Source organism: Hermetia illucens, chromosome 5 (genome assembly GCF_905115235.1).
Source record: "Hermetia illucens chromosome 5, iHerIll2.2.curated.20191125, whole genome shotgun sequence".
NCBI classification, from domain to species: domain Eukaryota; kingdom Metazoa; phylum Arthropoda; class Insecta; order Diptera; family Stratiomyidae; genus Hermetia; species Hermetia illucens.
The window spans coordinates 53,600,946-53,619,410 of NC_051853.1; the positions used below are offsets into that span (position 1 = coordinate 53,600,946).

At 45.2% G+C, this 18,465-nt stretch overlaps 1 non-coding gene across 1 annotated transcript; it reads left to right on the forward strand.

Annotated features, from left to right (window-relative positions):
- Positions 1-14,052: 14,052 nt before the first annotated feature.
- Trnag-ucc lies at positions 14,053-14,124 on the forward strand. The gene has a single exon. It is a non-coding gene; the product is annotated as a tRNA-Gly (tRNA).
- The last annotated feature ends 4,341 nt before the right edge of the window (positions 14,125-18,465 follow it).

The window sequence follows — 18,465 nt, forward strand, 5'->3', positions numbered from 1 at the left end:
AACTAAAGAGGATTCTTTCGCCTCTAGCTCCTTGTCCTATCAATAATAATAATAATAATCGTTGGCGGAACAATCCATATTGGGTCAGTGCCTTGAAGTATGTTAGAGCACTTCATTCAGGACCGTAACGGTACACTACAGCATTGCGCTCGCCCGAGATTATTACCCTGATTTGACTCAGGTACTCATTCACAGCTGAGTCGACTGGTATCCGACGTCAAATCACGATACAAATCCCACTGCCGACAGCCTTGTTCTCTAACCACTCAGCTATTCGGACACCTATAAATACCGAGTCGATAATGAGTTGCTCTTTGCAATCCCTTGAGCCGCCTCGACAGCCCTTCTGCTCTTCGCATTGACCATTCCACTAATGATGGACGCTATGAATTTGTTGAGAGTTGGTAAGCAAGTAATCAGTCGGTAAATAATCCCCGCAGTGAGGAAGGGTGAAAATTCCTCCGGCCGACTCATGACCTAATTTATACTGTGTGCGAATTATTGGTGAACTTTTTGTACCAGAAGTTTTGCACCCGATCCAGACCTGGACCCCTTCACTTCTTCGAGCTATTTATGGCTCATCGAACTTCCTCTTCCGTAATATCCGTACAATTCATGCCAGGCATAGTGGCACGGCGAGTGCCTTCGGCGATGATCCACTGAATATGCTGGGCGGATAACCCCCAAAGTCCACCCCGACTACTGGCTGGACGGTCTGTTGGGATTCGTTGAGTGATCTAAAAAGACTCCACTGGTTCTTTGCGTAAATTGCCATTCTGAGCACGTCTGGGATGACTTTCGCCACACCCTCGTAACCGACTGCATATGACAGAAAGTTTCTGCTTTAGTGTATCGGTAATTTCAACTACGGGTATTTCACTGGGGATGACATAGTTCCTGTAAACCCTCTACACTTTATTCTTCACCCTGCTGGCATTACCAGTGCTGATTTGAATCAGCTTAGCAATGCCTTAGTGAGTCCTGCCGACGTTCCAAACGAATTTTCCATGGTGGATCTCTTCGGTCGCTAGAACCAATAACGTGAAAGTGAATCTTTTGACGGTGCAATCTGCCAGCCGCGACTGCACCACAATACACAAGTGATTGTAGTTGCAGCAGCGACATATCAGCACACAGTCGAGATACAATCTCTTCATTGATTTGAGATGGAATTCTCGGAGTTGCCGGAAATGCATAGAGCCTGGAAATACCTGGTCTATGTAAAGGATCCATTTCCGAGAATTCGACACACGCTCTTTGGAATTCGTCCCGAACCTCAACGGAGACCTCAGCTGGATGCAGTGCGGCATTGTGTTGTTAATACCCCCGTCTCCACCCCCATCAACTCACAGTCGTCAATTTCCGCGATGACCTCAAGTCGAACACACTCCTTGATGATGGCCGGGATTGTGCGGCTGCGGGTTATAAAGCGGTACTGGTTTGCGACTCGCTACACAGTCACGTGCGCGAATTGCGGGAAATGCCCAACGAATTTCTGGTGCAACCAGAAGCGGTTAGATGTTGCACCCGCCCCGCCGTTATTTCGTAGTAGAAGCGGATGACGAAGAAATTAATTATTAATTACGCGAACCTGCGGGCAGACCACAGATTGTGGCGAAACAGCTGCAGCAGGCTTAGCAATGTTCCTGGTCGTCGTGGTACCTAGACGTCGAACCGCCTCACAACGTGCTGTCCGTTATTGGAACCCGAACCAGTCACCAAGTCAGACGACTCCCGCCGGTTATCCGTATCGGACCTTAAAACTCTCCTTCTCCTCAGTTTTGGTAGGGCATTTTATCCCTAACTGCAGGTGTAGTAATAGCTTCCATCCCTCCACCTTTCACAACAGGGCTTGAGACCGGCTACTGCGGAGTTATTAATCTTATTGTTAAAAACATTATTTCTTTGAATTTATTGTCTTATGCTATTCACTTTGACTTTTAACTCTCACTAGCTTCAAAAAGCAATTTTTTATATAGCCGTTAAAATATTGTTTTTCGAAATCATGGTCGACTCGCTCGTATGCGTTCGTCATGAAAATTGCTCACTCCGCCACAGCATAGATTCATGGCTCCCTAAGCTCTGCTGCCGTAAGTCGGAATGGTCGTGTCGCGCGCCCCTCTTATTGGTCTTAAGGGAATCTCCAATATTGAGACTAAAATGGAATCGGCCTCGTTCGAGTACCTATAAGGGGCCCTTCTAAGGTGATAGCAACAAACGTCTGCTCTAATTAGGACATGCATGAAACGAGATCCCTGGGCACATTGGCTTTACAGGTGATGGCAGTTTCAGCTTTCGTATTACGCCCTTGAAAAGATGCAACAATTCGGCTTTTTAAAGGCCGAATGTCAAATACAGAGTCGCTGGGAAGTCTTAGGGTCTCCGCATATACCAGCTCCCCGGGACTTGCAACAAATTTTTCTGGAGAAGGGTCATTTTAGGCCATTACAGCGGCTTTCAGCGTTCTGTGCCTTCTTTCGAGCATCCCATTGGATTGCAAGTGGTACGAGAAATTTGCCTAACTCCGAAAAGAGAGCAGATTTGAACTGCATTCTCTGGTCCGCGATTATTACGACTGGACATCCACTAACGATCGTAAGCGCTGCAGTGCCGCTGAGCTGGGTTCAGTCGCGTGCAAAACAATCTCAGCGGCTACCAGAATGAATTCACATTTTAGTGAAGGGCAGCACCTACGACAACATCTGACACAATGAGAAATACAGCTAAAAGTGCATCTTGCTGAGAGAATGTCAGAAGTGTAGCTTCCACTAGATATTATTTGGTAGTCTCAAACAACTGGTCCTCGGACCAGACAAGTAGGTGTGAAGGATCAATTGATGGCGTGCGACCTTGGGCAAGAAACGACGGACTTGCCGGAACGCTTTGAGAGGTCTTGAAGGCCAATAGCAGGAAAAAATGGGGCGGTAATCTGGGCAGAAAAAAATGAACTGAGCACACAAGCCAGGGAGTTACACAAACTCCAAAACTTGGCTGGCATCTGTATCGGTGGGGCAATTAGGACATGCTCAATGCCATCACTGGAGATGTTTTTGGGAATAACTCCTCTCTGTCTGCGCATACAGTTGCAGGCAAGGAGGGCAATCTTCAGGATGGCCGGGAGTGTTTGTGAGGCGGGAAGCTGCCTAAATCGAAGGAAGATTGATATTCTTTCTCGGCGATACCCTGAATTGTTAATGCTAAGAGATAACATGAAAACGACGATTCACTTCCATGAGAAGTTTGAAGTATTCCGACCGGTAGCGAGGCTGCGACCAAGGTTCTACCAGGTGAAGTTTAAACTAGTATGGGATTGCCTTTGGAGACCGAACACGCTCGGCTCACACAATAAGATCTGGCTACCCCGAGTTCCAAGCCATGTTGGGTTGGAATGCAATGAGGCACCAGACGCACTGACCAGGAAGGGAGCAGGAATGCTTCTGGGCAGACCAGTATACTGAGTGAGTCTACCAGGAGTGGAGTAGTCCAGGGTGCTTATGGGGGATACGAACCCCAGCGCACAAAACAATACTTAAATCTCACAAAGAAGTGCCTCCAAATTATTGTGGAAATGACCACTGATCACTGCCGACTAAGCTATCACCTAGGAAGGCCAGGGATATATACGAACACTGAAAATGCAGGTTCTGTGCGAAGTGTGTTGAAACCTCCATACATATTCCGGTACAGTGTCGCGGGCGAATGCACCTCAAGCAAAGCTGAAATACTTAGAACTAGGGAAAATATTAACATTCCTGACGGTTATAGGCTTGATTGACATATAATAGTCTATAGGTACACTACAACCAGTAAAAGGGATACAATAGTTCTTTAACGAGACAGTGCAAGTTCTGTCAGTTTAAAGTTTCCAATTTTGGTATAAAGGATAATGTTTTTCAAAAACCCCGAAGTCTGCATGCTTAAAATATTCATTCAAATTTCCTTGATTGCCTAACATTCTAACTCGCACGTCATACAAATTACCATAAAACATGTCAAGTCTGCTACGGTTCGACTATTCGAGCAAATCAATACAGTTCCCCTTGCAATTAAAAGATAATTTGTCTACGAGTCCACCCATACTTTTTTCAAAAGCGATACCCCAATTAACGTGGGTAAGTGATGAAGTTAACCTTTTCTCAATAAGGAAAATTAAGAGGCTATTTATAGGTAATAACAAATAAGCAGGAGGTAAAGGCCACTTACGAAATCAAGGTTATTTATTTTGGGAATTCACACTATTGTTATTATTGGTATATTGGTAAGTTGCAATACGAATGAGCAAATTTAGATATCAGTGGTGATAAGGGTGAAAACCTTTGAAAATTATCGTAGTTGAAAATTTGAATGTTAGGTTGACTCCAACGTCCGACTGGATCGGGACTGTCTGCATTTAAAAGATCAGTAACACAAGGATAGGCCCGAAAGATTTGAGGAATTATCGAAAATTCTTCCATGAAAATCCACCCTAAGAATAATCCACCCCAATAAATACTAAAGAGTTGCGATAATCAAATATTATATTTCGTGTCAAATATTGTTCATTATATTATCTAAGCGTGGAGAGTCTCCTTACAAAGCCTTCCCAATTTTTTAACTTTACCAAATGGTCATGGAGCTCCCCTACAACTTCCACTTCAGCTCGTGATGAACTCACTGGACTGGCTGGACATCAGCCATTGGTCTCTTGAACCGATCAAAGTAAGCTCTCCCTGCTTGAATCATTTTGGTTTGAGTTGCTATATTATCCTCCGAACACTTCAAAACACCCGGGGTGGATGGGGTCAACCTAACTTGAAGTGTCTGCTAAGAAATATTTTTCTGGGATACGTTCCCACCTCTTGGCAGAAAGTTAAGGCAGTCTTGATACTTAAACCTAGGAAAGATGCTTACCAGTGTGAAAAGTCCTGTGCGCCTGCTCTTCACGCTTTGGTTTTAAAGATAAAGTACGCAACTCTGAACAGCTAATACCTCATGGGATGTTCGTGAACATTGAAGAGGCGTATTCCAAAAGCTCTGTGCTGTCCCCAGAAAACATGATGTCGATGAAATTTTATTCAAGTGGATCTATGCTATGATTACGCAGAAATTGCTGTGTGCTGAAATGGATATTGATCGCTAAATAATAACAGCAGAAAACAAAACCGAGGAGGTGTGCGCTTCTGGGAAGTATGTTGATCGACTCACTACTATGCGAACTGCAAAATCTGTCAATTCACACCCAAGTTTACGCTGATGACGTAGCTGTGCTAGTTGTTGGTCCTTATCTAAGAACGGTCTATAAAAATATACGGCGCTCCCTTGATTTAATTGACAGTTGGTGCCTCAGGAACGGACTTTCCAAATCCAAATAAAGCCACAATGATGTTATTAACCGAAGGAGGAAACTGAATGCTCTTTGCTTTCCAGAGATAAGGGGTATAACCTTTCTGGGAGTTATTCTAGACAAAAAGCTTCTTTGGAGCAAACATGCATAAGACAGGATGAAAAGCAGTTTCACAGCTTATGAGCTGTGCAAATGCACCTCGACGTGGGGATTTATGCCTCATATGATAATGTGGATATCCGCTCCTATCAATAAGTCGATGTTCACTTATGCATCCGTAGTGTGGTGGTTTAAGGTGAGACAAAAAAGTGTTCGCTCTAAACTAGCCACACTGCAAAGAACTTTGTGCCTGAGTATTGCCTGGGTATGCCCTAAGCGCATAGACTAATTCGATTAGATCTATGGACAGGAAACAACGAAAGTGGAGTCATGGTGCAATGTCTACTGATTCTGAGGTCCCCATGCATCCATTTGGAAGTGGATCTGAGATCATCTTGATACATAGAGAAAACTCGAAAATCTAAGAAGAATGTACGATGGGAAGAACGAAATCCTCTAAACTAACGGCTCAAAACAGAATAGAGTTCTGGAGCCGCATTCTACCGCTCGAGGACAATATCCAACGGTCCTTCTAGCCGAAGTGTATGCAATCCTAAGGGCACCAACCTAGGTGATTGACAAACGGTTGAAGAGCAGGCACATCGCGATCTGTAGCGATAGTCAAGCTACATTGAGGGCGCTGAGCAGCCTTTTGATCACTTCAAAAATCATTCATGTATGTAAAAATCGTTTGAATTCTATTTCTAGATACTACTTTGGGTACCTGGTCATTGTGGATGTAATCTCGGACGCTTTAGCAAAAAAGAGTTGGTTCATTTTCCTCATAACCAGACCGGCACCAGTAGTTGGACTGTCAGTAGCATTGGTTAATGCTGCTATCAATACCTGGGAACAAGCTTCCCATAATGGCAAGTGGTAGAGGCTTAATGCTGCACGACTTACCAAAGTTTTCTTGTCAAAACCAAACATAGATACTGCAAATCTTCTCCTATCGAAAAGCGGGAAGACTTGCAGGAGTATTGTGGGCATTGTGAATGGTCATAATTCGCAAGCTGGGCATATATTTAGAATTGTACGTTTTCATCTTGTAGCAAAGAAGCGGAATCAACCGAACACTTTTTATGTGAGTGCGTCGTCTATGGGCGCATCAGAAATTAGATATTTAGTGCTGATGTGCTCCTGTTTCAACGGGTACCATCATATCCACTCACGGAAATCTCGTTAGGCGTGGCAATCGAGTACAATAGACCACTTAGGTCTCAGAGACTCTGCCTCTCCCGCACATCATACACATAACCCTGGCGAAGGTCACCAAGCTGCCATCGTTCAACAAGTACTTTCTGTTTCTCTTCTTTTAGATGAACATCGAAATAGCGCTGAGTTTTGGAGCGACCTGATGTTTAACTTAATCGAAACACCATCATCAATAGAATAGGAGAAAGAGAACATAGTTTGATAAGCTTGGTGACTACTGGTGTACCTGAAACAGATGTTGAGAAATTTCGGGAAGAACATGCCAAAACCATGTGTTGCTAATGAGGAAAACAGGAGCTCAAACTACCAACATGCTTGTTGATAGTATGCCAAGACAAATGGTAAGCTTCGCGCAAATAATGAGACACTTTGGTGTGCAGCTTATTTTGATGAAGTTTAAACTGCACATTCATAAGAACTATCCAATATACAAAGAATGGTAATGCCCACCGCCCACTATTATAACATCGTAAATGCAGACTATTTGAATATATAACAGGACCCGAAATGAAAATGTTCTATTTGAGTAATACACCCCACTAGGCAAGAAATCATCGACATGACAGTTACATCCCCTGGCAGAACGGCTGTGGTCATGAATCCATCTCTCCATTTCGAAATCTGCAGAAGGCAACACACAAACTAGTTGTACGATCCACGAGAGAGGCATCAAACCCACCACCGGAATCAAAAAAATAATCCAAGTGGTCAAAACCCCTCTAAGAAAAGCTTCGGAAGTTATTCATAACTGAAAACGGAAATATCAATAATAGCTTATTGCTGTGCCTGCTGAAAGACAACCTTCGCCACATGAAAGCCACACCTCCCACACGACACTCGTCCGCACCTGGCTGCGCATCCAAGGAGCTGGACACCTGCACGCACGTCCTGAACAGGACGCATGCTGTCCGGAAGCCGCTGCAGCCTCCATACGAAGACCCGTACCGTGTTCTCGAGCATGGAGAGCATTTCTTCCAGCTCGAGATCGGGGGACAGAAAACTGCTGTCTCCTTATCCAGGCTGAAGCCCGTTTGCGCCCCAAATCAACGTCGCCTTCGCTTCGCCGTATGATGGGGAACGCAGTTCCCAAGTCAGTCGCTGAAACCCCTAGGTTTCATCTGGAGGCGGAATGATGTGGCACAACGGGGTTAACAACATTCGAAATTTATTTAACAACATTCGAAATTTATTTCGAATGTTGTTAATTCGATTGACAGTGGCCACTATCGGTGTTCTCCGTGGCGGAGCAAGCCATGATTTAAATGATGTATTTAAAAAAAATGAATTGAGTTTTAATGTCAGTTGTTTTAAGTGTGAAGAACTCTTCTGATTCTTTAAATTTAGTTTTGTAGTTACAGTTTAAGTTAATTAAGCAAAGGGGATCGTCCTCCCTGCACCGGAGAAGGTGCTAATAGGACCCCAAACCAACAGCATACGCCGGGGGCTGCGTGGCCAATGGGAGCTTGGTCTTTAGTATGCGAACTCTGAATACCTTGGGCGCCTTCAGTTTCAAATAAGACCCTTACCCTGGTGGCCGGGCCAGCCAGGGTGGACATTCTTCCCGGACTACTCGTGGGACCAAGACATGGACTTAATTATCAAAAAAACAAAAACGACGATAGAAGAGGAGGCGATGATGCCAGACGCATCATCGGAGGACGAGCTGCTGGCCTCCAGCCAAGAGACAGTGGCCGTCGAGAGCAATACACTCGGTGCCAGCCGTAGCAACGTTGTGCTGAAACCAACCGCAGGGGCCTCCCGGAGCAAGGCGTCAGAAGGACTAGTGGCTTCCAGCCTGGAACCCATTGCCGTGAAGCTGGGTGTAGCGAGTACCAGACATAGTACTCCTGACCCGAAGCCCTCAGCTTCGGGGGATCCGTCGAAAGCGAAAACTGACAAGAATGTCGGTGGCCGGAAACCGGCTAAGAAGCGAAGGTCCACGGGTGTCCTACTCAAGAGCCAGTACCAGAAGGCCATGCATATTCTCGGCAAGATTGCTATGAATAGGGAGGCCGGTACTGTCGACGAACGGGATGAAAAAGACCTCGCTAAATACCAGGCGATTGTTGATGAATACAATAACAAACGCCTGGTTGACGAGCAGAAGGCGAAGGCCATCGCTCTAAACTGCAATCGATCTCAAGCCGAGGTCGAACAAGATAAGACGCGGAGCAGAGTGGGCAAGAGCGCAGACGCTAAGCAACATCCGAAGGAAATTGTACAACAACCGTCAGCCGGCGGGCCACGTACTGCGAAGCCCTTCAGCGACGTGGCCAGGAGTCATTTACGTGTGGCGCTGGCGGATGGCAATTCTACTAGCGGCAAACTAACGCTGGAGGTGTGGACCAATGTTGAGGCTAGGCTGTCGGGCATGGTCTATGAGCATCTCCTGGACACCGGAGGCAAACACCCGGGACTCACCCCCCACTTTCATTCATCTCAGGTGGTCCGTGGGTTCCACGTAATAGCTTCCATGGACCAGTTCTCTAAGGACTTTCTCGGTTCGTGTGTCGCTAAGATCAGCGACGCCTAGGAGGGCGTTAAGCTCAAGATCATCACTCACGACGAGATTCCCAGTAAACCGGTCGCTCGCATCTGGTTGACGAAGATCCGCATGGAAAAGGACAAGCTCGTCCATTTGCTGCGCCTTCTCAACCCCGGAATTCCCATGGACGACTGGGTTGTTATCAAGGAGGAGGAACTTCAGATAAACAGCCAGCCTGTACTACTCCGCATGCCTGGAGGCACTGAAAAAGGCCGATTATAAAATGTGGAATGTCAGGAATGCCAAAGTAAAAGTGTTCCACTCAGCAAAACCGGACGACTTTCCTAAACCCAATCGATTCCGCCAACGAACTGTTGGAGCAGATGACGATCGACAGTCCAACGGAGGCTCACAAACCCCCCACGCAAGCAGATCATGCTAAAGGTAACGCAGATAAATCTGCAGCACTCGAAATGCGCCTCGGCTAATCTGCTCGTCTTCCTCTTAGAGGAAGATATCGACATCGCATTAATACAGGAGCCCTGGGTCGGAAGCGATCGAACCATCAAAGGGCTCCAAAGCAAATATTTTAATTTATCTCACAGCACAGGAGACGCTGGTCAGGATAGACCTAGAGTATGTATTCTTGCGAGGAAGAGTCTGCACGCTTTCCTGTGCCCGGACCAGTGACCTAGTTGTGGTCAAGCTGGAGCAGGCGGGGGCAGAGAACGTGTATATTTCCTCGGCTTACATGGCTCATGACCGATCAGCTCCGCCATAAGAACTACAGCATCTGACGAACACCATAACAACAAAGAAATCCAACCTGCTGATAGGCTGCGACGCTAATGCAAGGCATACGCTTTGGGGCAACTCCGAAACCAACGAAAGAGGTGAGTCATTCTTTGATTTTATTATTACTTCAAATCTATCGGTGTGTAGCAGGGGCAGTACACCAACCTTCCATTTCCCCTGCTCGGAGAACTGTGACGGTTGGGAGGAGGTCCTTGATATCACCCTAATAACCGACAACGGGATTCTTAGGGTGGAGGACTGGAGAGTGTCTGACCAGAGATCCTTCTCTGACCACAGTTGGATACTCTTCAGTCTAGATCTTGCCGCAGAGGTCTCAAAGCCCTTTAGAGACCTCAAGAGGATCGACTGGAGAAAGTTTGGTCAGGTAATTAAGAACAAACTCTCCGGTGCGCAAATTGGTAGGATTGGCACGACAGACGAACTGGAGTCAAAGGTCGGGGCTCTGGAGAAGGCATTTGATACCGCCTTTAAAGTCTCGTGCCCTGCTAAGTACAACAAAAAGACCCTGCCACCGTGGTGGAACGAAGATCTCTCTAGTCTCAGGAAGCTGACCAGAGAAATCTTCAACATCTGCTACAGGTAAAAATACTAGCAGCCATACAAGGACTGCCTGAAAAAGTACAAGTCGGCCATCAGGACCGCCAAGAGGCGGTCTTGGCTGGACTATTGTCGGAACATAGAAAGCACTAGTGAACCCGCGAGGCTCAGTAAGATTCTGTCCAAGGAACATAAGAGCCCATCCTTCCTTAAAAAGTCGGAAGACTTCTGGACGGAATCTTCTAGCGAAACCTTGGAGCTGCTGGTTCAAACGCACTTTCCCTCCAGTGAGGAGGACTGTGAGTCAGAACCGTGCTTGGAGGGTTTGCGGCAACCCCAGCTGTGCGAGACTATCAAATCGGTAATTACCGAGGATAGGATCGGCTGGGCTATAAACAGCTTCTCTGCATACAAATCTCCAGGCCCAGATGGCATAATGCCAGTCATGCTGCAGAAGCAGCAGGAAAGGGTTGTGCGGCGGCTTGTTGAGATTTACCGGAGCTGCATCACTTTAGGATACGTATCGCAGTCCTGAAGGCGCGCACGAGTGGTTTTCATACCGATAGCGGGCAGGCGCGGTCATGAGTCCGCGAAGGACTTCCGACCAATCAGCCTGACCTCTTTCGTGCTGAAGACCCTAGAACGCGATCTGGACATTCACATAAGGACGATTATGGAGAGAACGCCTCTCTCTAAGTCCCAGCATGCCTACCTCAAAGGAAAATCCACAGAAACCGCCCTCCACGAGGTAATTGGCACGGTTGAGCGGTCGCTACAGTGCAAGCAGTATACCCTTGCTGCCTTCTTGGATATAGAGGGAGCTTTCAACAACGTCAGTACCAACGCCATCAAGGAAGCCATGACCGGTATTTGATTGGAGGTTTATCTCACGCATTGGATTATATCCATGCTGAGTACCAGAATAATCCAGTCCGATCTGGGAGGCAACCACTTGACCAGAGCTGTGAACAGAGGCGCGCCCCAGGGTGGCACCATCTCACCGGGGCTCTGGTTAATAGTAATGGACAAAATTTTACGTATATTGGACAGCAGCGGGGTGAAGGTGGTGGCGTATGCCGACGAATTGGTGATCAGGGATGGTTCTGTCCATTATGAGCGACATCATGGAAGGAGCGTTGCGAAAGGTGTGCCTGTGGGCCGCAAGATGCGGACTCAGCATAAACCCAACCAAAACGCAACTGATGTTATTCACCACCAAGACAAGGATAGCTGAATTCCATCTACCACGGCTGAATGAACAAGGATTGGTTCTTTCCTCTAATGTAAAGTATCTGGGTTTAATCCTAGATCCTAAGCTAAATCGGAGGTTGAACATAGAACTGAGGGTTAAGAAGGCCTGTATGGCCTTCTATGCCTGTAAGAGAACCTTTGCAAAGAAATGGGGTCTCCGGCCGAAGATGGTTCTCTGGATGTAAACCGCTGTAGTGCGTCCGATCCTAACGTACGGCTCTACTGTATGGTGGCAGGCTTTGAAGAAGAAATACAATAGAACGAAGCTTAATCGGATTCAAAAAACCGCGTGTGCAGTTGCTACGGGGGCTCTGCAATCCTGCCCAGCAGATGCTCTCAATGTACTCCTGCATCTCCTCCCCCTAGACCTCCACATTAAATATGTTGGCGCGTGAAGTGCCGTCAGACTACGTGAGTCCGGATGCTGGACAGCGAAGTCCTACGTCCACAGCAACATCCTAGATGAAATACCTCGAGAAATCTGGGCATCCCCCACGGACTATATCACGCGCAAGCTGAACTTCACGAGAAACTTTGATGTGGACCTTCCAACGGCGGCGTGTTTTAAGACTATGACACGGTATTCTTTACGGACCGATCAAAGATGGCCTATGGAGTCAGCACAGGGGTTTTCTCGAATACACACGGTGTATCCAAGTCGTATGGTCTCCCAGGTTCCGCCAGTGTATTCCAGGCGGAAGTACTGGCGTTATTGGGAGTCTGTCGATGGCTGGAGCGTAATTCGAGCCCCAAGCGTAACATAGCCATTCTGACCGACAGCCAAGCGGCCATCAAGTCCTTGTACTCAACGACGACATCTTCCCGGCTGGTGGGGCAGTGCAGAGACGCACTCAACCATCTGGGCGGCACGCTCAAGATCACTTTCCTCTGGGTTCCCAGGCATAGGAACATAGAGGGGAATGAGCGGGCTGACGGATTGGCCAGACAACGCTCTGCTCTTGGCAGTCCCTCGGCGAATACAGTCGGTGTTCCGCTGGCGGCTGTCGGGGGCGGAGTCTACTTGCACTACCTAGCAGCCGTGGGCCTGAGATGGCGAAGGCTTACAAGCTGTGCCAAGTCAAGGAGAATTTGGCCCGATCATGAGAGCTCCTGTGCCAGACGCGTGCAAATGCATTCAAGATTACGGCGGTCTGCACGGAGCACTGGCCGGTCGAAGACCCTGAGTCTTGGGTTCTCCCAGTATAGCAGTTCCGCGGGGCTGGCGGCAAACTCCTCCCGGCGGGTTGTTCGTAGGCCGAGTAGGACGAGAGGCAAGACTTGGGTCCAGGACGAATCGTCGCGTGCCATAATGGCGGCTTTCATATAAAATTTGGTGTAATTATAGCAATTGTGGTGCAAAATTCGAACTTAGTAGCTCTAAAAGCTATCCTAGCAGGTGGCAAATTAAAGGTCTAATTCCGTGTCTTTAATCTGACAATACAAACGCAAAATCTGAAGCAAGAGTATGCATACATATATCAAAGTAAGTTGCCCTCAAGTCCCACATTGGGTGCCATTTGAACAAAATTGCAAACACATTCAATACATAAATTTAACAAATATCTTCCTTCCGTCATGGCTACAGCGTTGGTACTTAAATACAGAAATATAAGTTAAATATTTTCCTGGCTGAGCTTTAAGTACTTCCGATTTTCAATCAAATCTAATCAATCTAATGCATAACAACACATTGACCCCGTAATCCGGTAATCCAAAATTTTCTTTTAGATTTAATTCCAATCTAGATTTATCTCCGAATCGCCCATCATCCACCACATAGTCATTTTCAACTAATCGCTCAATAAACTCGATAAGCGGGACTAATATTCAAATTAAATTCACCAAATGAAAGAGAAAGCTTTCCACCATGCAGCACCGTGTTCCACTTGAAGTGTGAACTCTCATGAAGATAAGATAAATAAATGGATGATAGATAAGTATCTAATAACTGGTTGCGTAACGCACATTTATGAGATAGATACGAATGCGAATAATTTCATTACAACAAGACAGGCATGAATTATTATTGTTGCTTTCGTTTAATGATTTTCACTCAAATTTAATTCTTTTATGCTTTACGTATGCTCGCATGGCCTTTATTTGGCTTTCATGCAAAAAATATGAGTCTGCTCGTGATAAGTACGGATGGCTCGCATGAGAAGATAATACGTACTTGGAGATGAATAAGATGTGAAGATGTAGTAAAAGTCATTGTACGGAGTGGATGCTGGAGCCGGGTGAGCTGGAGAAAGATCTAACAATGAGTCTTAATGGAAGTGGGTTACGTAGCTTCTGTGCGACTGTGAATGGATCCGAAAATGTTATGGCGTCGGTGGTGTAATGGTCAGCATAGTTGCCTTCCAAGCAGTTGATCCGGGTTCGATTCCCGGCCGACGCACATTTTTGCTACTCTTTAAATGAAAATGAGAATACGATGTACCTGCCTGTATCTTTATTATTCAATTTTTTGCTAGTTTCTTCATAATATAACCTGTCAGCGTTACTGAGGTCGAGGAAGCAATCAAACGAACCCAACACTGTGGCTCAGTGAATTATTCACTTTGGTTATTGAGGAAGGAAGAACACAGTTTGACTTGCAAGGAAGCTCGACCATTCCAACATGGAAAAAGAAATGTTGTATACCGTCTGATCCGATTGCTGGCCCATACCATGAAAACTTTTTAACGTATTTTTGTCAACCGAATTTACGACATCATTCAAATAGTCGTGAATCAAACCAGCTTTGTTAAGAAATACGAAACTACTGATGCAATACTCTACTCACTACTACTACTCATGGGAAAACCAATTGAAAAGCATCGTCCTCTTTACATTGTATTTCTGTCTCTAGAAAAGGCGCCGTGCCACCCGAACTCATCTGGTATACCTTGCGGTAATCCCTAGTACAAGGAGATCTCGTGCGCTTGGTTAAATGGCTTTACCAACATACGGAAAGTAAAGGCATATCAAAACCGCTTCGTGTAGTCGATGTTTATCAAGGAAGTGCCATCTCGCCACTTTTCTTTGTTCTTGTTATCGACACTGTAACACAGGGCATCCAATATCCCGCGCCCTATACGCCAATTTACAGATGATGTTTTCCAAGAATCTCATAGTGAAGCCGATCTCGGGCAAACTGTTAAAAAATGGACGAATCGCCTAGTACAACACGGTCTCAGATTGATGAGAACTGAATTTTTGACGACCAGTCCCCATGAAATAGGCACTATCACTGTCAGCAGCAGTGACCTGGCAAGAACTAAACGATTTAAATATCTTAGGTCATTGCTTTCAGCCAATAGAGAACTTCGTTATGAAGTTGCTTCACTTATAAGCGCAACCTGAATGAAGTGGTGTTCCGCAACTGGTGTTCTTTGTTATCGACGTATCAATGAGCGTCTCAAATCGGAAATTTACAGCAGTATCCTCCTCCCGTCGCCCTGTATGGTTCTGAGTGTTGGCCGACTATAAAAAACAATGAACGTCGTCTCGCGGTAACAGAGACGAAGATATTACGTTCGTCCAGGAGGATATTCGCAATCTGTACCGATCGTGGAAACTTTGCGAGTGAGACATCTTTAATGTTACTTGACAAGATTGATGTGAATATCAAAGTTAATGACAAAAGGCCAAAATGGCAACCGAAGCAATGGTGGCTTCATACATTATTGGTTGGTGATTTGAAAACCTCGTAGCTGCATCGAGATCAAGCAAGGTGATGCAACTGGTCAAGCCGAGCTAGCCTCCTTTCTAACAGGACAAAGGGTGAAGAAGAAGAAGGAAAAACTTTCTAAAATAATTCACTAATACAAAGTCTTCGAAGTCGCTGTAGATGAGGAAAAGAAATCCAATACGTCATTGCGGAAACGACACTAGTTGCACCACTAGTAAGATGACTGTAGCCAAAAAACTAAGATGGCTTTTGAGTTTTCTGATTTACCCCATTATAAAGTGGCATTCGGAACCACGTGTGCTGTTTTCTCTTTTATCATACTTTCAACATCCCTCCATATTATACATTATCATGTATCTCATTGGAATATCATCACCGTCTCGAACGCGGTCAAGAGTTCGCAATTTTTCTTGCGAAGAACCCAAGTTTCCCAGCAATACATGAAGGCAGGCAAAATCATTGTCTTGTACAGTAAGACCTTGGGCCCAATAATGAGATGTTTCGAGCGGAACAGTTTTTGTGAGCTAAAATAGGCTCTGTTGGCTACTAACAACCGTGCGCGGATTTCATCGTCATAGCTGTTATCGACTGTTATTAGATAGGAGAAATTATCAAAGGTCTCCTAGTTGTAGTCTTCTACCTTTATTGTTCTTATTTGACCAGTGCGATTTGATTTGGTCACTTCTTTGTTCTTTGCTGCTATATGCTGCTTCCATGTACTTCGTCTTGCCTTCATTAATGTGCAGACCAAAATCTCGCGCCGCCTGTTCGATCTGGATGAAGGCAGTTATACATCTCGGGCTGCACTTTCCACAATGTCAATATTGTCAGCATAAGCCAGTAGTAGCTGGGTGGACTTGAAGAGAATGATGCCTCTTGCATTAACATTTGCATAGTGGAACACTTTTTCTAGGGTAACCTGGAGAACGCATGACAGGGCATCGCCTTGGCTTAGTTGTCGACGTTGACTGGTTTCGAGAATAATCCTGCTACTTTTATCTAGCGTCCCACATTGGTCAGGACCAGCCTAGTCAATATTACCAGTTTCGTTGGGATACCGAACTCTCTTTACCATATCTATGCGGAATATATTACCACGAATGGTCCATACACTAGGATATCTCCTTGTCAGCCATACGAATAATATATATCTTAAATGTTTTCGAAAAGAAATGGAACAAGTGGTGGAGCGTTGCTCTATCTTGGAATCAGATTCAACTACTTCGCTGCGGTCAGCCAATTGTTACCATCAAAATGAATTACTCCGTAAATTTAATTTTGGTTTGCCAGAGCAGGCGTTCACTCTTCAAATAAAACGATTTTTTTTAATTTCCATCAAAACTTCCTTCTAAGTCGCTCGTCAAAGAGCCACCATCCAAAAGCCTCCTGCACTCTCTGAACTACCAAGAAACAAAAAAAAATGTTTCGCCAAACAGTCCGTCTCATCCTCCAAGCTGTCAAAACTCGACTCTCCCAACATACAAACACAGAACAGACTCAGCTGTCCGCCATTGAACCTGCCTCTACTCACCAATACTATTCCAGCGGCATCAGAAGCTCCCAATGTTATCTACATGGAAGCCAAAATTAGGTCTATGACCGAGTAGTGAAAACAACAATAAAACTTATAGGTTAATGATCATTTTTCAAAATATTTGAAAATTTCTTGCTCAACGGAAATTAAAAATTATCAATGGAAAATAAAAACGATTTGCAAATTAATATTTTAAAAGAAGTGAGTTTCCGGATGGACATCAGGAAATTGAAAAAAGTGTAATCGACGTGTTGAAGGAAGTTAGATAGGCGGGAGAAGACGAACGAGCTGATGTACATGCCGCGGGCCCCACAAACCCCCCTCATTTAAACAGATATGGGAACAACGGAAAACGCCAGGACCAGGAAGAATGGAGAGGAATACTTCGGGAGACCAAGGACCGGCATCGGACTGTACCGCTATAGAAGAACAAGAAGAAGTTTGTTTTTCGCTAGTGTAGATATATTTATTTTTGCAAATACCGATATTTCGAGAACCACTTGTTCCCTTCATCAGTGCTAACGAATCTTGAAAGCAAAAAAAAAACAACAAGTTTTTTATTACTTCAAATAATTAATCGCTGGAAACAGCGCATAATTACACTCAGAAAGAAGAAGGTTTTTGGGGATATTTTGACTCCTAAATACAGTACAGAGGCTGCTTCATGATTTATTTCAAAATGTTTAGTTGGATAGTTTCTCTGGATATGTCTTTGACTTATAACTGCCTCGTTTACCCCCACTACCAACTCATTATAACTAGTTCCAGCAATTCAGACAGTTAAATAGTTCATTGAGTAGACAGTATAAGCCTAGATGCTACATATTCATTATTCTCCCCATGAGCTGAAGGCAACAAATTGATCACTGTATTCACTTGCTGCCAAACGAACGTAGTCGAAATATGTAACCTTAGATAACTGTAAACTCCTCAAATATAACGCTTTAGTTTACCGTTATGTTGCACCGAATATCAAAAGCAGGAGCAGTTTCCAAAAGTATTAATCGAGCCCTTTCATTTAATACCCCATATGCCTATATCTTATGAAAAAAATTGCACCCCCTCCCCTTTGCATGTATGGCAAGCCCCCTCTTAAAATCAACAGAAAATTGCGCCACTTACTATATGCAAAGGAATTCACAAACCATACGTTCTCATAAAATTTTGTGATAATAGATTCATCCGTTTCCGAGTAAATCGAGTGTGAAAGATAGACACGCAGACTGTGGGGAGTTCTTAGATATCCTATCAGGTGCGACCCCAGGTGGCGAATAGAGGCATAACTATTGATATGTAAATATGTATTCATGTACTTTTTCTCGTCTTTTCTGACAATGCATGGACACGTGTTTGCTCATCTCTGGTCCGTGGACCAAAATGCAACGTGGAAGAAGTGAGAAGAAGTAAACTTACGGTGCAGGGGCTCGAAACCCCAGTGCCGGTGACTTCTGGGAGTAAGCAAGCCAGGCCGCCAATATCCCTTGGCTGCAATGCCTCCGTGACAACAAATGCTGCAAGTGTTTTTGATTTGA